General features: G+C 41.0%; 1 long non-coding RNA gene across 1 annotated transcript; it reads right to left on the reverse strand.

The window, feature by feature from the left end:
• Nucleotides 1–2,781: 2,781 nt before the first annotated feature.
• Nucleotides 2,782–21,380, reverse strand: LOC123943818. Its single transcript, XR_006818683.1, has 3 exons — nucleotides 21,350–21,380; nucleotides 10,791–10,800; nucleotides 2,782–2,791 (listed from the first exon to the last, which is right to left on the reverse strand). It is a non-coding gene; the product is annotated as an uncharacterized LOC123943818 (long non-coding RNA).
• Between the last annotated feature and the right edge of the window lie 555 nt (nucleotides 21,381–21,935).

Here is a 21,935-nt window from a genome sequence, read left to right on the forward strand (position 1 = left end):
TTTAGGCCATTCACATTGAGAGTGATTATTGAGAGATAGGTTTTTATTGACATCGTGTCGCCTTTGAAGTCTTTCTGTCTGTAGATTGTTTCTCTATTTCTGTTCAATGATATTCTTAGCATTTTTTCTCTTTTATAGGACCCCCTTATTATTTCCTGCAGTGTCGGCTTGGTGGTTGCATAGTCTTTTAATCCTTTCCGGTCTTGGAAACTCTTTATCTCTCCATCCATTTTAAATGTCAGTCTTGCTGGATAGAGTATACTTGGCTGCATGTTCTTCTCATTTAGTACTCTGAATATATTTTGCCAGCCTTTCCTGGCTTGCCAGGTCTCTGTGGAAAGGTCTTACGTTATTCTAATGGGCTTTCCTCTGTATGTAAGGAGCTTCTTTGTCCTAGCTGCTTTTAAGATGGTCCATCGTGAAACATAATTCCTCATTCTAACTATAATGTTTCATGAGGACTTTCAAGAATCTAATATCTTGGGAGGAAATCTCTGCCTCTAGTACATGAACGTTGTTTCCATTCGTGAGATTGGGAAAATTTTCATAGACAACTTCTTCCACTATATCTTCTAGACTTCTTTCTTTTTCTTCCCCTTCAGGGATTCCAATAATTCTGACGTTGGAACATTTCATGGCATCGCTTATTTCCCTGATTCTGTTTTCGTGGCTTCTGAGCTGTTTGTTCCAGGCTTCCTCCTGATCCTTTCTCTCTATCTGTTTGTCCTCCAGATCACTAATTCTATCTTCTGTCTCAGTTACCCTAACTTTGAGAGAATTTAGATTCGATTGGAACTCATTGAGAGCATTTTGAACATCATCCCTGGTGGCTTTCAGTTCTGCCCTAACATTGTGAACATCATCCCTGGTGGCTTTCAGTTCTGCCCTAATCAATTCTGTTTGGTCATCCATGGCTTTCTCAACTTAGCTATTGCCTGGATTATTGTTAGTCTGAATTCCTTTTCTGAAATATTGTCTATGTCGATAGCCTTTAGCTCTGTTGCAGAAGGCCCATCCTCTGTATTTTTCTTCTGTTGGGTATTCCTCCTCCTAGTCATTTTGGTAAGAGATGACTGAACAGATGCAGCTGGACTTATCGATTGTGGTGCAGTCAATGTGCACCCTGGATGGCTTCTGTGCAATCAAGATTCCCCACCCAAATGAGAGAAAATAGAAAAGAAAAAGAAATAGAGAAGAAGAAAGAAAAAACGTTAAAAGAAAAAAGGAAAAAGAGAGGGAGAGAGAGAGAGAGAGAGAGAGAGAGAGAGAGAGGAAAAAAAGGGAAGATAAAAGAGAAGGCTCAGCCCAAATGGGCCACAAGGCAATATATGTGAAGTATACAAACAAAAACAGACAAACAAAAAGACTGATAAAAGTATAACAACCTGAGGGTTTTGAAGGGTCAAGGGTGGGAGATTGGGGCAACCTGATGGTTTTGAAGGGTCAGCGGTGGGAGGTTGGGGGAACAGGTGGTAGGTAATGGGGAGGGTACGTTTTTTTGCATGGAGCACTGGGTGTTGTGCAAAAAGAATGAATACTGTTATGCTGAAAAAATAAATAAAATGGAAAAAAAGTATATGAAAATAGAAATATATATATATATATATATATATATATATATATACATATATATATATGTAAAAGAAAAGGGAAGAACCTCATGAGAAAGAACTCCAAGTATAAGATTTATATATTATCAGGACAAACACAAATTCACAGAAACACTGACAGAAGGAAAAATTGGGAGAGTGGTTATAAATTCTCAGTGTGGGTGAGGAAGTTTATTTAGATTCTTCCTGAAGGTATCTTGATGTTTTTGGTAAGGGACTCAACTTTCCTAAGTTACAGGGGGATTAGAAACTGGTTTGCCTATAGGGGTAGCATTGATTGGGGAAAGGGGATTCCCTTGAAGTTTAACTCTATATGTATAGTAGAAAATAAAAATTAAAAAAGAATAAACTAGACTAAACTAAGTTAAAATTTAAAAAGAATTAAAAAAAGAGAAAGCAAAATAAAAACACGGGTGTATGTATCAAAAATTTCAGGTTAGAAGGTTAGTAAAAAATTTGATGTACTCGACATCTCAGTGTGGTGGTAAATAGGTTAAAAAATTATCTGTATGTATAAAAAAAAAGAACCAGAATATTGGTGAAGTGTTAAAAATAAAAGTTATATTTATGAAGTAGTGGTGGTTGTTCTCTTGTAGTCTTCTTTTTTTTTTTTTTTTCTTCCTTCCTGGTTGGTTTTCTGGGGGAGGGGCCTGCCACGTGGGTTTTCAGACAATGATGTTCCCTGAGTTACGTCCTCCCGCTCCCCTCAAGGGGGTGGGCTCTGAGGAAACTACTTTTTTCAGGCTTTTGTTCTCTGGGGGTTTTATGTTCTTTCATCTGCTTTCTCTCGCCTTGACAGCTTTTGATGGTTTTTGGAGGTTTAGAGGAGAGCAAACCGCACCCCGACCTCCCTCTCAGAGAGAAGCCTCAGAATGTTTTGCAAAAGCTGTTGGCAGAGTCGGTTCTGAGTCACTGTCCCTGGGGATGCAGGAGCTCCTCATTGTACCCAAAACCAGGGCAGCGGTGGCTGTCTGGGCAGCTCCAGACCGCCAGAGAGGTTCCAAGCAGAGACCACACACAGATTTTCCTGCTGTCCTGTGCTAGGAATGTCTGGTTTTTCCAGATGCCAGAGTTCCAGGCTAACGCCTATGAGCACCTATCCCAAGGGAGGGTGTGGGATGCATGCATTTCAGGATTGCTGTCTGGCCAGGCTCCCAACCCCTCATGGGAGCCAGACTCCACTCGTTCTGGGGCGCGCTGGCATTCAGGCACACTGGCGGCTCAGGGATAGAGACCTGATTTCTCCACCACATGCTCTCTGGCTCAGCAGCAGGGGAGGCTGTCCTGGGCCCAGGGACTTTGGTCCCTGACCCTAACCGCCCAGGTTCCCACTATTTCCCCCCACGATCCTTTGCCCTTTGTTTTTTGAGTGCTTTCAACCAGACTCCAAATTAATGCTGGTCCCCAGATATAGGGCACTCTCGTATTGTGGTATTACTTTCCAATTGGTCACCTCTGGTGGCTCCCTCCCCCTTTTGTTTATCTTCCAATATCAGTCTGACACTCCCAGTCTGCTTTACCTGCCACTGGCGTCTTCTGCTCCTGTAGAGATCCAGACGTGTATAATTCTGATCTCAGGCTGATTTCATGGGTGGTCATAGTTTTTTGGTAGGTAATCAGCTCACTTTACGGTACAGGTTGAAACGGTGCCTCCTCCTACTTCCCCGCAATCTTGACTCCCCATGTTATACTTTTTAAAAACTTCCTTGGCAATCTAGGGTCTCTTTCTTTTTTTTATGATTTATTTATTTATGTATTTGACAGAGATAGATCACAAGTAAGCAGAGAGGCAGGCAGAGAGAGAGGAGGAAGCAGGCCCCCCGCTGAGTAGTGAGCCGGATGTGGGGCTCTATCCCAGGACCCTGGGATCATGACCTGAGCCGAAGGCAGAGGCGTAACCCACTGAGCCACCCAGGTACCCCCCAGGGTCTCTTTCTAATTCCACACAAGATTTAGGACTGTTTGTTCCCGCTCTTTGAAAAATTCCGTGGAATTTTGTTCAGGATGTCATTGAAATTATAGATGGCTCTAGACAGTATATACATTTTCACAATGATTTTTCTTCTGATTTATGAGCAAGGAATGGTCTTCCATCTTTTTGTGTCTTCTTCAACTTCTTTCATGAGTGTTCTATAGTTCCTCGAGTAAAGAGCCTTTAACTCTTTGTCTAGGTTTTATCCCAGGTGTCTTATGGTTCTCGGTGCTATAGTAAATGGAATCGATTCTCTAATTTCCCATTCTGTATTTTCATTGTTAGTATATAAGAAAGCAACTGATTTCTGTACATTGATATTGTATTCTGCCACATTACTAAATTGCTGTATGAGTTCTATCACTATGGGGGTGGAGTGTTTTGGGCTTTTCATATAAAGCATCATGTCATCTGTGAAGGGAGAGAGTTTGACTTCTTCATCGACAATTTGAATATATTTTATTTCTCTTTGATGTCTGCTTGTTGTTGGAGGACTTTTTTTTGTTGTTGATGTTGGTGATTTCTTTTTTTTTCAGCGCAACAGTATTTTTTGTTTTTGCATGACACCCACTGCTCCATGCAATAAGTGTCCACCCTATTACCCATCACCTGGTTCCACCAACCTCCCACACCCGCCCCTTGAAAATGCTCAGGTTCTTTTTCCGAGTCCATATTCTCTCATGGTTCACCTCCCCTTCCAATTTCCCCCAACTACCTTCTACTCTCCATCTCCCAAAGTCCTCCATGTTCTTTGATATGCTCCACAAATAAGTGAAACCATATCATACTTGACTCTCTCTGCTTCACTTATTTCACTCAGCATAATCTCTTCCAGTCCTGCCCATGTTGCTACAAAAGCTGGGTATTCATCCTTTCTGAGGGAGGCATAATACTCCATCGTGTATATGGACCATATCTTCCTTATCCATTCATCCGTGGAAGGGCATCTTGGTTCTTTCCACAGTTTGGTGACCATGGACATTGCTGCTATAAACATTGTGGTACAGATGGCCCTTCATTTCACTACATCTGTATCTTTGGAGTAAATACCCAGTAGTGCAATTGCAGGGTCATAGGGAAGCTCTATTTTTAATTTCTTGAGGAATCTCCACACCGTTCTCCAAAGTGGCTTACATTCCCACCAACAGTGTAAGAGGGTTCCCCTTTCTTCACATCTTCTCCACACATGTTGCTTCCTGTCTTGCTAATTTTGGCCATTCTAACTGGTGTCAGGTGGTATCTCAATGTGGTTTTAATTTGAATCTCCCTGATGGCTAGTGATAATGAACATTTTTTCATGTGTCTGATAGCCATTTGCATGTCTTCGTTGGAGAATTGTCTGTTCATATCTTCTGCCCAGTTTTTGATATGATTATCTGTTTTGTGTGTGTTGAGTTTGAGGAGTTCTTTATAGATCCTGGATATCAACCTTTTGTCTGTACTGTCATTTGCAAATATCTTCTCCCATTCCGTGGGTTGCCTCTTCGTTTTGTTGACTGTTTCCTCTGCTGTGCAGAAGCTTTTGATCTTGATGAAGTCCAAAAAGTTCATTTTTGCTTTTGTTTCCTTTGCCTTTGGAGACGCATCTTGAAAGAAGTTGCTGTGGCTGATATCGAAGTGGTTACTGCCTATGGTCTCCTCTAGGATTCTGATGGATTCCTGTTTCACATTGAGGTCTTTTATCCATTTTGAGTTTATCTTTGTGTACGGTGTAAGGGAATGGTTGAGTTTCACTCCCCTACAAATAGCTGTCCAGTTTTCCCAGCACCATTTATTGAAGAGACTGTCTTTTTTCCACTGTATATTTTTCATGTTATTTTTCGAAGATTATTTGACCATAGATTTGAGGGTCCATATCTGGGCTCTCTACTGTGTTCAACTGGTGTATGTGTCTGCTTTTATGCCAGTACCATACTGTCTTGGTGATCACAACTTTGTAGTAAAGCTTGAAATCAGGTAACATGATGCCGCCAGTTTTGTTTTTGTTTTTCAACATTTCCTTAACAATTCAGGGTCTATTCTGATTCCATACAAATTTTAGGATTATTTATTCTAGCTCTTTGAAAAATACCAGTGGAATTTTGATCGGAATGGCATTAAAAATATAGGTGGCTCTAGGCAGTATAGACATTTTAACAATGTTTATTCTTCCAATCCAAGAGCATGGAATGGTCTTCCATCTTTTTATGTCTTCTTCAATTTCTTCCATGAGTGTTCTGTAGTTCCTCAAGTACAGATCCTTTACTTCTTTGGTTAGGTTTATTCCCAGGTAGAAACCAGAGATACAGTATAACGTATCAACGAAACTAAAAGCTGGTTTTTTGAAAGAATCAATAAGATCTATAAACCATTGGCCACACTAATCCAAAAGAAAAGAGAGAAAGCCCAAATTAATAAAATTATTAATGAGAAGGGAGAGATCACTAACTAACACCAAGGAAGTAGAAACAATCATCAGAAATTATTACCAACAATTATATGCCAACAAGCTAAGCAACCTAGATGAAATGGATGCATTCCTGGAAAACTATAAACTCCCAAAATTGAACCAGGAAGAATTTGAACACCTGAATAGACCAATATCCAGGAATGAGATTGAAGCAGTGATCGAACACCTCCCAAAAAACAAGAGTCCAGGACCTGATGTATTCCTGGGGGATTCTACCAAACTTTCAAAGAAGAAATAACATCAATTCTCCTGAAGCTGTTTCAAAAAATTGAAGCAGAAGGAAAACTTCCAGACTCTTTTTATGAAGCCAACATTACCCTGATTCCCTAACCAGGCAAAGACCCTACCAAAAAGGAGAATTTCAGACCAATATCACTGATGAATATGGATGCTATGATTCTCAACAAGATCCTAGCAAACAGGATCCAACAGCACATTGAAAAGATTATCCACCATGACCAGGTGGGGTTCATCCCTGGGTTAAAAGGATGGTTCAACATTCGCAAATCAATCAGTGTGATAGAACAAATCAATAAGAGAAGAGAGGAGAACCACATGGTCCTCTCAATTGATGCAGAAAAAGCATTTGACAAAATCCAACATCCGTTCCTGATGAAAACGCTTCAAAGTATAGGGATAGAGGGAACATTCCTGAACTCCATAAAATCTATCTATGAAAGACTCACAGCAAATATCATCCCCAATGGGAAAAAGCTTGCAGGCTTCCCGTTGAGATCAGGAATACGTAAAGGATGCCCACTCTCATCACTCTTGTTCAACATATTATTAGAATTACTAGCAACCGCAATCAGATAACAAAGAGAAATAAAAGGTATCCAATTTGGCAATGAAGAAGTTAACCTCTCTTTCTTCACTTATGACATAATTCTTTATATGGAAAACACAAAGGATTCCACCCCCAAACTCCTAGAACGCATACAGCAATTCAGTAATGTGGCAGGATACAAAGTCAATGTACAGAAATCAGTGGCTTTCTTATACACTAACAATGACAATACAGAAAGGAAAATTAGAGAATTGATTCCATTTACTATAGCACCAAGCACCATATCATACCTGTTGGAGGACTTCTAATACTATTTTGAGAAAGAGTGGTCAGAGTGGGCATCCTTGTCCTCCCCCTGATTTCCAGTTGTATGCTGTCAGCTTTTTCCGTTTGATGATGATAACTGCTGTGGGTTTTTCATAGATAGATTTTATGAAATTGAGGAATTTTCCCCCTAACCCTATACTTTGAAGCATTTTAATCAGAAACAGGTGCTGTATCTTTTCAAATGCCTTTTCTGCATCAAATGAGAGGACCTTGTGGTTTTTGTCTCTTCTCTTTGATCTCTCGATCAAATGATTGTTTTGCAAATGTTGAATCACCCCTTCAATCCCATGGACAAATCCCACCTGGTCATGGTGGATAATTATTTTAATGAACTGTTGGATCGCATTAGCTAGGATCTTGTTGAGAATCTTATCATCCATATTCATCTGGGATATTGGTCTGAAATTCTTCTTTTTGGTGGGGTCTTTGCCTGGTTTGCATATCAGGATAATGCTGGCTTCAAAAAAAGAATCTGGAAATTTTCCTTGTGCTTCAGTTTTTTTTGTTTTGTTTTGTTTTGTTTTGTTTTGTTTTTTTAGAAACAGGTTCATCAGAAGAGGAATTATTTAATCTTTGAATGTTTGGTAGTATTCCTCAGGGAAATTAAAACTAGTGCTTCCTTATGACCTTGCAATTGCACTACTGGGTATTTACCACAAAGATACAGATGTAAGGAAAAGAAGGGCCATCTGTACCCCAATGTTTATAGCAGAAATGACCACAGTCTCCAGACTGTGGAAGGAACCATGATGCCCTTCAATGGGCGATGGATAAGGAAGATATGATCCATATGTACTATGGAGCATTATCCCTCCCTCAGAATGGATAGATACCCAAAAGACTGAGGTTATTCCTTGCTTATTCTCGGATCACAATGCTTTTAAACTGGAGCTAAACCACAAGGAAATGTTCAGAAGGAATTCAAACACCTGGAAGCTTAAGACCACCTTCCTTAAGAATTCTTGCATCAACCAGGAAGTGAAAGGAAACTTAAACAATTCATGGAAACCAATGAGAATGAAGACACTTTGGTCCAAATTCTATGGGATATAGCAAAGGCTGTCCTAAGGGGGAAATTCGTAGACATCCAACCCTCCCTCAAAAGTAATGGAAAAATCCAGAATTCACCTGCTATCTTTACACCTTAAATAACTGGAGAATCAATAACAAATTAAGCCAACTCCACACACAATAAAGGAAGTAATCAAGATTAGAGCAGATATAAATGAGATAGAAACTAGACATACAGTATAATGCATCAATGATATTAGAAGCTGGTTTGTTGAAATACTCAATATGGTTGATAAACAAATTAGCCAAATTAATCGAAGAGAAAAGAGAGAAATTATGAACTAAAAGGGAGAGATCACAACTAACACCAAGGAAATAGAAACAATCATCAAAAATTATTATCAACAGTTATGTGCCAATAACTTAAGCAACATAGATGAAATGGATGCATTTCTGGAAACCCACAACCTTCCACAACTGAATAAGAAAGAAATTGACAACCTGAATAGACCAATATCTAGTAATGAGATTGAAGCAGTGATTAAAATCCTCCCAGAAAGTAAAAGCCAGGACCTGACGGATTCCCTGGGGAATTCTACCAGTCTTTCCAAAAAGAAATAATACCTATTTTTGTGAAGATGTTTCAAAAATTGAAGCAGAAGGAAAACTTTGAGACTCTTTTTATGAAGCCAGCATTACCCTGATCCCCAAACCAGGCAAAGACCCCACCAAAAAGGAGAATTTCTGACCAATATCCCTAATGAATATGGTTGCTAAGATTCTCAACAATATCCTAGCTAATAGGATCCAACAGCACATTAAAAAGATTATCCACCATAGTATCATAGATAATGAGGTTTATCTGAGGTGTGATTATTGCAAATTGAAAAAATTTAGCCCCTCATTGACCTCTATGCTCAGCAGGGAGCCTGCCTGGCCCTCTCTCTCTGCCTGCCTCTCTGCCTCCCTGTGATCTCTGTCAAATAATTAAATAAAATCTTTAAAAAAGTATCCACCATGACCAGGTGGGATTCATCCCTGGGTTGCAAGGGTGGTTCAACATTTGCAAATCAATCAGTGTGATAAGACAAATCAATAAGAGAAGAGAGAAGAACAACATGGTCCTCTCCATTGATGCAGAAAAAACTTTTGACAAAATCCAACATCTGTTCCTCATTAAAATGCTTCAAAATATAGGGATAGAGGGAACATTCCTCAACTTCATCAAATCTATCTATGAAAAAAAAACCACAGCAAATATCATCCACAATGGGAAAAATCTGACAGACTTCTCTTGGATATCAGGAACACAACAAGGTTGCCCACTCTTACCACTCTTGTTCAATATAGTGTTAGAAGTCCTAGAAAAAGCAATCAGAAAACAAAGATAAATAAAAAGTATTCAAATTTGCAATGAAGAAGTCAAACTATCTCTCTTCGCAGATGACATGATACTTTATATGAAAAACCCTACAGACTCCACTCCCAAGCTACTAGAACTCATATAGAAATTCAGTAAGGTGGTAGCATACAAAATTAAAGTACAGAAATCAGTTGCTTTCTTATACACTAACAATGAAAATACAGAAAGGGAAATTAGATAATTGATTTCATTTACTATAGCACCAAAAACCATAAGATACCTGGGAATAAACCTAACCAAAGAGGTTAAGGATCTGTACTCAAGGAGCTACAGAATGTTCATGAAAGAAATTGAAGAAGACACAAAAAGTTGGAAGACCATTCCATGCTCATGGATCAGAAGAATAAGCATTGTTAAAATGTTTTTTCTTCCCAGAGCAATCTATACTTTCAATTTCAACCCGTTCAAAATGCCAGCAACATTTTTTAATGTGCTGGAACAGACAATCCTGAATACTGTATGGAAACAGTAAAGATCCTAATTAGCTATGCAAGTTTGGAAGAAGACAAACAGAGCTGAGAACATCATGTTGCCTGATTTCAAGCTTTACTACAAAGCTGTGATCACCAAGAAAGCATGCTACTGGCACAGAAACAGAAACATAGACCAATGGAACAGAGTATTGAGTCCAGATATGGACTGTCAACTTTATGGTCAACTAGTCTTCAACAAAGCAGGAAAAAATTTCCAGTGGAAAACAGACAGTCTCTTCAATAAATGTTGCTGGGAAACTGGACAGCTCTGTGTTGATGACTGAAATTCAAGCATTCTCTTACACCATACACAGGATAAACTGAAAATTGATGAACGACCTCAATGTGTGGCAAGAGTACATTAAAATCTTGGAGGAGGACATTGGCAGTAACCTCTCCAACACTGGCCAAGAAAACTTCTTGCAAGACTTGTCTCCAAAGGCAAAGGAAACAAAAGAAAAAATGAACTTTTTGGACTTCATGCGTATAAAAATCTTCTGCACAACAGAGTAAGTAGTCAACTAAATAAAGAGGAACTCATGGAATGGAAGAAAAAATTCTTTTTTTTAGATTTTATTTATTTATCCGACAGAGAGAGATCACAAGTAGACAGAGAAGCAGGCAGAGAGAGGAGGAAGCAGGGTCCCCGCCAAGAAGAGAGCCCGATGTGGGGCTCGATTCCAGGACCCCAGGATCATGACCTGAGCTGAAGGCAGAGGCTTTAATCCTCTGAGCCACCCAGGTGCCCCTGGAAGAAGATATTTTTAAATGGCACTACAGTCAAAGGTCTGATGTCCATGATCTAGAAATAACTTCTCATACTCAGCATCTCAAAAACATAACATACATGCTGAACCTTTCCATGAGGACCACAGAGGACAGAGAAATCAAGTTGAAGAATCTCCATACTCTAGATCCTGTGTGAAAGCTCACTTCCAGCCTCCCCCTCATCCTCCTCTTTCCCATGAGAATTTGGGGTCTGGATGGTGGTCGGTGGCTCATCCTGGGGCTAGAGCCCCTGAAGGTGCCTGTTTAGTAGGGTCTCTATATCTCAGGTTACCTCGGAAGGGAACACCAAGCTTTTCTTTCAAACTCAGATTAATGTCTTCCTCCCTAGAACCTTCTGTGCTCAGGGTAAGTAAAAGGCCCTGTGGTTGGTCTTTAGGAGTTATTATGATTGCTAATGTTGTCCTTGTTTCTATGGTGCCCGGCTCTCAGGACTGCAGGGACCTCAGTGCAGAAATTTTACTCTGTAACATCATGAATCCATGGAACAGATGTAGGAAAATGTAAGAGGTGTTGAAAATAGGTAAGTCCTGGTTAAGGAGGACCAGAATGTAAGTAAATGAGGGCTTGGATTCCATCTATTGTTCAGGTAGATGGTCATGTGGAAGCTGAATTTGTATGGAATTGGGACTTGGGGATAGAGAGTACTAGTTCCTGGGGGTGCCCTGGGAGGAGGGTCTCTCTGTACCCTTAGGGACCTCAGTGTTCTCTCTGGGGTCCCCCTTCACTATGCCCAGGACCCTCTTTATCCAATGTGGGGAATGTCCTCATGGAGCTGCCCAGAGACCTGGTTACAGACAGAGGAGATGATCCTACTGCAGGGAGATCCTACATTCCTCTGCCCCAAGGGCTGATCACACATTCATCAACCCCCACCACTAGTCGAGGGGCTCCCTTCTGTTAGAGATCCTCTTGGATCCACTGCCTCCTCCATCCTCTTGGGCTTAAAGTCATGGATGTGCAAGCTTGGGGACAGCAGCTACGTGTACAAATCATGTTGAATTTGGACAAAGCTGAACTTCTCCACTGCTTCTGGTAATTCAGAATTGCTCCACTCATCATCAGTGCACTTGACTTTACTGAAACAGGTTCACTACCGGTTGTGTTCATGTGTTAACTATGTAATAAGATGGCAGAGCTGTTAGGTATTGTCATTATTTGCTGTTACCTAATTGGTGCAAAACGCATTAGAAAAAGGATTGCATATAAACAACACGATAAAGGATAAACAAGTAATGCAGGTGCCTTGAGATTTTCCAGTAATGAACACGTCAAGGGGGACCTACCTTGACGATCAAATGGGGAGTAACAGAAACCCACAATCTGGATTTCATGTTGGGGACATGGGGTAACAACATTATGTCCAGTGACTGAGCTGCACAGCTCATGGCAATCAGCATAACACAACTCTGCAAAATGATGATAAGACTCAAATCCCATCTATTATCACTGCCACAAACTCTGAAAACGCCAGAAAAAATGCTTGGGTTCATGTGTCACTAATGTCTCCGTGTGTTCCAGCTGCTGTAACAATGTACACGAACTTGGTGGTTTTAAACATTAGACACACATTTCTCACAGTTCTGGAGTCTGGGAAGTGCCATGTCAAGGTGCAGGCAGATTTGGTGTCTGGAGAGAACTCATGCCCTAGGCAGTCCTTTCCCTGTTAACTCACATGGGGCCAAGGGGCAGAAAGCTTTCCCAGTCCTGGTATATAAGAGCCCTAATCCCATTATGAGACTGCACGCTCCTGACATAAGTGCTTCCCTAAGTCCCCATGCACTCATTCCATTAAATTGGTGTTAGGTTCCAATGTATGGATGGTAGAAATTATACACATTGAGCTGATATCAGTAACAGAAGGATCAATTAATCTCTGCAGGGGGAAAGCTCCTCCCAACCATCACCTCATCCTGAGCATTCTCATGGATCCCTGCTGAAGCTTCTAGTCTTTGCGTGCACCCAGGGGACACAAGACCATCAGAACCTGCTGGTGACCTTGGGAAGTGGACAGCTTTCACCTGAGACACTGGGTACTACCCTTGCCCTCTTCTCATATATTTATTATTATTATTTTCTGCTTATATATTATCATTCCTATGTCCAAAGGACTCAGATGGTCTTCTTTTTTTATTATTTATTTTTATTTGTTTATTTACAGCATAACAGTGTTCATTGTTTTGGCATCACACCCAGTGCTCCATGCAGTACGTGCCCTCCCTATTACCCAACACCTGGTTCCTCAACCACCCCCCCCCCCGCTGCCCCTTCATAACCCTCTGGTTGCTTTTCAGAGTCCATAGTCTCTCATGGTTCATCTCCCCTTCCAGTTTCCCTCAACTCCCTCTCCTCTCCATCTACCCATGTCCTCCATGTTATTTGTTATGCTCCACAAATAAGTGAGACCATATGATACTTGACTCTCTCTGCTTGACTTATTTTGCTCAGCATAATATCTTCCAGTCCCATCCATGTTGCTACAAAAGTTGGGTATTCGTCCTTTCTGATGGAGGCATAATACTCCATTGTGTATATGGATCACATCTTCCTTATCCATTCATCCGTTGAAGGGCATCTTGGTTCTTTCCACAGTTTGGCGACCGTAGCCATTGCTGCAATAAACATTGGGGTACAAATGGCCCTTCTTTTCACTACATCTGTATCTTTGGGGTAAATAACCAGCAGTGCAATTGCAGGGTCATAGGGAAGCTCTATTCTTAATTTCTTCAGGAATCTCTACACTGTTCTCCAAAGTGGCTGCACTAACTTGCATTCCCACCAACAGTGGAAGAGGGTTCCCCTTTCTCCACATCCTCTCCAACACACATTGTTTCCTGTCTTGATAATTTTGGCCATTCTAACTGGTGTTAGGTGGTATCTCAATGCGGTTTTAATTTGAATCTCCCTGATGGCTAGTGATGATAAACATTTTTTCATGTGTCTGATAGCCATTTGTATGTCTTCGTTGGAGAAGTGTCTGTTCATATCTTCTGCCCATTTTTTGATATGATTATCTGTTTTGTGTGTGTTGAGTTTGAGAAGTTCTTTATAGATCCTGGATATCAACCTTTTGTCTGTACTGTCATTTGCAAATATCCTCTCCCATTCCATGGGTTGCCTCTTTGTTTTGTTGACTGTTTCCTTTGCTGTGAGGAAGCTTTTGATCTTGATGAAGTCCCAAAAGTTTGCTTTTGTTTCCTTGGCCTTTGGAGACATATCTTGAAAGAAGTTGCTGTGGCTGATATCGAAGAGGTTACTGCCTATGTTCTCCTCTAGGATTCTCATAGATTCCTGTCTCACATTGAGGTCTTTTATCCATTTCGAGTTTATCTTTGTGTACGGTGGAAGAGAATGGTCGAGTTTCATTCTTCTACATATCGCTGTCCAGTTTTCCCAGCACTATTTATTGAAGAGACTGTCTTTTTTCCATTGAATATTTTTTCCTGTTTTGTCGAAGATTATTTGACCATAGAGTTGAGGGTCCATATCTGGGCTCTCCACTCTATTCCACGGTCTATGTGTCTGTTTTTATGCCAGTACCACGCTGTCTTGGTGATCACAGCTTTGTAGTAAAGCTTGAAATCGGGTAACGTGATGCCGCCAGTTTTGTTTTTGTTTTCCAACATTTCCTTAGCAATTCGGGGTCTCTTCTGACTCCATACAAATTTTAGGATTATTTGCTCCAGCTCTTTGAAAAATATCGGTGGAATTTTGATCGGAATGGCATTAAAAGTATAGATTGCTCTAGGCAGTATAGACATTTTAACAATGTTTATTCTTCCAATCCAAGTGCATGGAACAGTCTTCCATCTTTTTGTGTCTTCTTCAATTTCTTTCATGAGTGTTCTGTAGTTCCTCGAGTACAGGTCCTTTACTTCTTTTGTTAGGTTTATTCCCAGGTATCTTATGGTTCTTGGTGCTATAGTAAATGGAATCGATTTTCTAATTTCCCTTTCTGTATTTTCATTGTTAGTGTATAAGAAAGCCACTGATTTCTGTACATTGACTTTGTATCCTGCCACGTTACTGAATTGCTGTATGAGTTCTAGGAGTTTGGGGGTGGAGTCTTTGGGGTTTTCCATATAAAGAATCATGTCATCTGTGAAGAGAGAGAGTTTGACTTCTTCCTTGCCAATTTGGATACCTTTTATTTCACTTTGTTGTCTGATTGCCATTGCTAGAACTTCTAATACTATGTTGAACAAGAATGGTGAGAGTGGGCATACTTGTCGTGTTCCTGATCTCAACGGGAAGGCTGCAAGCTTTTTCCCATTGAGGATGATATTTGCTCTGACTCTTTCATAGATAGATTTTATGGAGTTCAGGAATGTTCCCTCTATCCCTATACTTTGAAGCGTTTTCATCAGGAACGGATGTTGGTTTTGTCAAATGCTTTTTCTGCATCCATTGAGAGGACCATGTGGTTCTTCTCTCTTCTCTTATTGATTTGTTCTATCACTCTGATTGATTTGCGAATGTTGAACCAACCTTGCAGCCCAGGGATGAATCCCACCTGGTCATGGTGGATAATCTTTTTAATGTGCTGCTGGATCCTGTTTGCTAGGATCTTGTTGAGAATCTTTGCATCCATATTCATCAGTGATATTGGTCTGAAATTCTCCTTTTTGGTAGGGTCTTTGCCTGGTTTGGGGATCAGGGTAATGCTGGCTTCATAAAAAGAGTCTGGAAGTTTTCCTTCTGCTTCAATTTTTTGGAACAGCTTCAGGAGAATTGGTGTTATTTCTTCTTTGAAAGTTTGGTAGAATTCCCCAGGGAATCCGTCAGGTCCTGGGCTCTTGTTTTTTTGGGAGGTTTTTGATCACTGCTTCAATGTCATTACTAGATATCAGTCTATTCAGGTTGTCAATTTCTTCCTGGTTCAATTTTGGGAGTTTATACTTTTCCAGGAATGCATCCATTTCATCTAGGTTGCTTAGCTTATTGGCATATAACTGTTGGTAATAATTTCTGACGATTGTTTCTATTTCCTTGGTGTTAGTTGTGATCTCTCCCCTTTCATTCATAATATTATTAATTTGGGCTTTCTCTCTTTTCTTTTGGATTAGTGTGGCCAATGATTTATCGATCTTATTGATTCTTTCATAAAACCAGCTTCTAGTTTCATTGATACGTTCTACTGTATCTCTCGTTTCTACCTCATTGATCTCTGCTCTAATCTTGATTATTTCCCTTCTTGCATGTGGAGTTGGTTTGATTTGTTGTTGATTCTCCAGTTCTTTAAGGTGTAGAGACAGCTGGTGTATTCTGGATTTTTCCATTTTTTTGAGAGAGGCTTGGATGGCTATGTATTTCCCCCTTAGAACCGCCTTTGCTGTATCCCATAGGTTTTGGACAGAGGTGTCTTCATTCTCATTGGTTTCCATGAATTGTTTAAGTTCATCTTTGATCTCCTGGTTGATCCAAGCATTCTTAAGCAAGGTGGTCTTTAGCTTCCAGGTGTTGGAGTTCCTTCTGAACTTTTCCTTGTAATTGAGCTCCAGTTTCAAAGCATTGTGATCGGAAAATATGCAGGGAATAATGTCAGTCTTTTGGTATCGGTTGAGTCCTGCTTTGTGACCCAGTATGTGCTCTATTCTGGAGAAGGTTCCATGTGCACTTGAGAAGAATGAGTATTCTGTTGTTTTAGGGTGGAATGTTCTGTATATGTCTATGAGGTCCATCTGGTCCAATGTTTCATTCAATGCTCTTATTTCTTTATTAATTTTCTGCTTCGATGATCTGTCTATTTCTGTGAGGCGTATTAAGATCTCCTACTGTTATTGTATTCATATCAATATGACTCTTTATCTTGATTAATAGTTTTCTTATGTAATTGGGTGCTCCCATATTGGGGGCATAGATATTCACAATTGTTAGATCGTCTTGGAGGATAGTCCCTTTAAGAATTATGTAGTGTCCTGTATCTCTGACTACAGTCTTTAGTTTAAAATCTAATTTATCTGATATGAGAATCGCTATCCCGGCCTTCTTTTGGGGCCCATTGGCATGAAAGATGCTTCTCCATCCCTTCACTTTCAGTGTGGGTGTATCCTTAGGTTCAAAATGGGTCTCTTGTAGACAACATATGGATGGGTCCTGTCGTTTTATCCAATCTGCAACCCTGTGTCATTTTATGGGCGCATTTAGGCTATTCACATTATGCGTGATTATTCAGAGATAGGTTTTTATTGACATCCTGTTGCCTTTGAAGACTTTCTGTCTGTAGATTGTTTCTATATTTCTGTTCAATGATATTCTTAGGATTTTTTCTCTTTTATAGGACCCCCCTTAATATTTCCTGCAGTGTCGGCTTGGTGGTTGCATAGTCTTTGAAGCCTTGCCTGTCTTGGAAACTCTTTATCTCTCCATCCATTTTAAATGTCAGTCTTACTGGATAGAGTATTCTTGGTTGCATGTTCTTCTCATTTAGTACTCTGAATATATTTTGCCAGCCCTTCCTGGCTTGCCAGGTCTCTGTGGAATGGTCTGACGTTATTCTAATGGGCTTTCCTCTGTATGTAAGAAGCTTCTTTGTCCTAGCTGCTTTTAAGAGGGTCTCTCTTGAAACAAAATTCCCCATTCTAATGATAAGGTGCCGTGAGGACTTTCGGGAATCTAAAATCTTGGGAGGAAATCTTTCTGCCTCTAGTACATGAACGTTGTTTCCATTCGTGAGATTGGGAAAATTTTCATAGACAACTTCTTCCACTATATCTTCTAGACTTCTTTCTTTTTCTTCCCCTTCAGGGATTCCAATAATTCTGACATTGGAATGTTTCATGGCATCGCTTATTTCCCTGATTCTGTTTTCGTGGCTTCTAAGCTGTTTGTTCCAGGCTTCCTCCTGATCCTTTCTCTCTATCTGTTTGTCCTCCAGATCACTAATTCTATCTTCTGTCTCAGTTACCCTAGCTTTGAGAGAATTTAGATTCGATTGGAACTCATTGAGAGCATTTTGAACATCATCCCTGGTGGCTTTCAGTTCTGCCCTAACATTGTGAACATCATCCCTGTTGGCTTTCAGTTCTGCCCTAATCAATTCTGTTTGGTCATCCATGGCTTTCTCCAACCTAGCTATTGCCTGGATAATTGTTAGTCTGAATTCCTTTTCTGATGTATTGTCTATGTCGATAATCATTAGCTCTGTTGCAGAAGGCCCATCCTCTGTATTTTTCTTCTGTTGGGTATTCCTCCTCCTAGTCATTTTGGTAAGAGATGACTGAACAGATGCAGCTGGACTTATCGATTGTGGTGCAGTCAATGTGCACCCTTGAACGCTTCTGTGCAATCAAGATTCCCCACCCAAATGAGAGAAAAAAGAAAAGAAAAAGAAATAGAGAAGAAGAAAGAAAAAAAATGGAAAAGAAAAAAGGAAAATAAAAAAGAGAGAGAGAGAGATAGGAAAAAAAGGGAAGATAAAAGAGAAGGCTCAGCCCAAATGGGCCACAAGGTAAGATTTGTGGAGTATACAAACAAAAACAGACAGACAAAAAGAGTGATAAAAGTATATGACAAGAGAAAAAAATATGTATATATAAGCAAAAAAAAAAGAAAAAAAAAGGGAAGAACCTCATCAGAAAGAACCCCAAGTATAAGATTTATATATTATCAGGACAAACACAAATTCACAGAAACACTGTCAGAAGGAAAAATTGGGAGAGTGGTTATAGATTCTCAGTGTGGGTGAGGAACGTTATTTTGATTCTTCCTGAAGGTATCTTGATGTTTTTGTTAAGGGACTCAACTTTCCTAAGTTACAGGGGGATTAGAAACTGGTTTGCCTATAGGGGTAGCATTGATTGGGGAAAGGGGATTCCCTTGAAGTTTAACTCTATATGTATAGTAGAAAATAAAAATTAAAAAAGAATAAACTAGACTAAACTAAGTTAAAGTTAAAAAAGAATTAAAAAAATAGAAAAGCAAAAGAAAAACACGGGTGTATGTATCAAAAAGTTCAGGTTAGAAGGTTATTAAAGAATTTGATGTACTGGACATCTCAGTGTGATGGTAAATAGGTTAAAAAATTATCTGTATGTATATAAAAAAAGAACCAGAATATTGGTAAAGAGTTAAAAATAAAAGTTGTATTTATGAAGTAGTGGTGATTGTTCTCTTGTAGTCTTTTTTTTTTTTTCTTTCTTCCTTCCTGGTTGGTTTTCTGGGGGAGGGGCCTGCCACATGGGTTTTCAGATAATGATGTTCCCTGAGTTAGGTCCTCCTGCTCCCCTCAAGGGGGTGAGCTTTTTTTTTTTTTTTTTTTTTTTTCAGGAAACTGTTTTTTTCAGCCTTTTGTTCTCTGGGGGTTTTTATGTTCTTTCATCTGCTTTCTCTCGCCTTGACAGCTTTTGATGGTTTTTGGAGGTTTAGAGGAGAGCAAACAGCACCCCGACCTCCTTCTCAGAGAGAAGCTTCAGACTGTTTTGCAAAAGCTTCTGGCAGAGTGGGTTCTGAGTCACTGTCCCTGGGGATGCAGGAGCTCCTCGTTGTGCCCAAAACCAGGGCAGCGGTGGTTGTCTAGGCAGCTCCAGACCGCCAGAGAGGTTCCGAGCAAAGATTGCACACTGAGATTTCCCCGCTGTCCCGGGCTGGGAATGTCTGGTTTTTCCGGATGCCAGAGCTCCAGGCTAGCGCCTAGTAGCACCTATCCCAAGGGGAGGGTGTGGGACGCGCGCATTTCAGGATTGCCATCTGGCCAGGCTCCCAGCCCCTCATGGGAGCCAGACCCCACTCGTTCTGGGGCGCGTTGGCGTTCAGGCACACTGGCGGCTCAGGGATGGAGACCTGATTTCTCCGCCGCACTCTCTCTGGCTCCGTGCCAGGGGAGGCTGTCCTGGGTCCAGGGACTTAGTTCCCTGACCCTAACCGCCCAGGTTCCCACTATTACTCCCCTGCGATCCTTTGCTCTTTGTTTTTTGAGTGCTTTCAGCCAGACTCCAAGTTGATGTTCGTCCCCAGACTCAGAGCACTCTCGTGTTGGGGTGTTACTTTCTAATCGGTCACCTCTGGTGGCTCCCTCCCCCTTTTGTTTATCTTCAGATATCAGTCCAACTCTCCCAGTCTGCTTTACCTGCCACTGGCGTCTTCTGCTCCTGTAGAGATCCAGACGTGTATAATTCTGATCTCAGGCTGATTTCATGGGTGGTCGGAGTTCTTTGGTAGGTAATCAGCTCACTTTAGGGTACAGGTTGAAATGGTGCCTCCTCTTACTTCCCCGCCATCTTGACTCCCTCAGATGGTCTTCTACACCTATTGATCACTTGTATTCCTTTTCACTCCTTTTGCAATTGTTGCATGGAATTAGTCATGACACTTTATCTTCTGATGATTTTTTAATGGCATAGAAGCCTCTTCTCATGCTCCATACATGGGAAATCTCGAAGGAAAACCTAGGTTTTGTGCCCTTGATGGTGCAGATCCCTATGGAATTTTCCAGCACTAACTCACAACAACAAAAAATCCCTTATTTCATGTCCTTTCTAAGGTTTATTGAAGCATTTCAGACATGCTGGGAGGCATTCCATGAAATTGACAGACACTTCGATGATGGAGGTGAAAAGCATTTCATATTCTCTTGTGTGTGTCGTGTCATCTGATTCACCAACTGTACCAAGCATGTTTGAGGTCCTCTGCCTCTGGATGGTGTCAGCTAAATAGATTCTGTGAGCATGTGGTCCACACAATGACCCCCCACATTGGGGTCATTTTTCTCTGGCTTTGGCTTCATGATGGCCCTGTACCTGATGTCTGGCATGAACTTGATGATGCTGGCTCACAGGTTGTACACTGGGTTGTGTGATGCTGTGTTGTTGAGTCCAGCTGAAACTTTTACAGACTTAGCAGGCTTACATCTTACATCCGAATGTCCGTAATTGTCATTTAGGGAAAAGACTCATCAAGTGTAAGTGACTTCCTGCCTTTTGTGGATGTATATATAGTTTTCTCCTATGATAGACAACGTTTCTATTCACAGATGTAAGAAGTAAGAACAAATCATAACGCTAGAAAGTCTCATTGGGGAAACTGGTTTATGGAAAGGAAGTCCCAAACTGTGCCAGGAAACAGGCATTTAATCTCCACCTGCATCTGCTTCTGGTGTAGAAAGGGTATTGTTTGGCCTTGAATGCTGCTGATCACCTAAGTCTCCCCTGGTGACCTGAGCATCCCCTGGTGATCTGTTTGCCTCTTTAGCTGAGACCCTGATGTGTCCCTGCAGGGAGGTTTGTCTGAGTTCACACTGATGTCCCCTCACTGTCTTTCCCCCACAGTAAAATACAGACATGTCCTTGGCTCTCAGGATGTTTTTCTGCAGATACAACATGTTCTTAATTTTGTCTCTGGAAATAGTGAGCGACCCTTCACAGAATCTGCCTGGCTTTTTCTACTTCCATCATAGCTAACACCTGAGACCCACTGCAGCCCTTTCCCTGGATCCCGGCGAACCAGCTCATGGCATAGCGACTGAAGGTGAATCCAGGTGCTGCACAGGAGTCTCAGGGACCTCCAGGCTTCACCAGGTCTCACTCAGACTCCACCAGCTGCACCCCACACTGGACAACTGCAGACACATCACATTCTGGTCAGGAATTTGTCACACATCCACTGTTTCTCAGTCATATTCAGTCACATGCTCAATATCTTCTGTTCTCCATAAATTACACTTTTTTAAAATTTTATTTTATTTTTTAAGTGTTCCAAGATTCATTGTTTATGCACCACACCCAGTGCTTCATGCAGTACGTCTCCTCCTTAATACCCACCACCAGGCTTATTCACCCTCTTAACCCCCTCACCTCCAAAACCCTCAGTTTGTTTCTCAGAGTCCACAGTCTCTCATGGTTCATCTCCTCTGATTTCCTCCCAACTCGCTTCTCCTGTCCATCTCCCCATGTCCTCCATAAATTACCTTTTAAAAGTGGAAGAAGGAAAACACAGAAGCACTAAGTCCATGCTGAGTCGTCTGTGTTCTTTCCAGATTACTGAGTAGAACACCTGGGAATCCTGGGGCTGATGCTACTCTCCCAACCGCAGGGTCAGGGATGGCTTGGTTTAATCAGCATGGGGAGGGCCCTATTCGCATGTCCTCTGTGTATAGTCAGA

This window comes from Meles meles, chromosome 6 (assembly GCF_922984935.1).
Source record: "Meles meles chromosome 6, mMelMel3.1 paternal haplotype, whole genome shotgun sequence".
In the NCBI taxonomy this organism is placed as follows: domain Eukaryota; kingdom Metazoa; phylum Chordata; class Mammalia; order Carnivora; family Mustelidae; genus Meles; species Meles meles.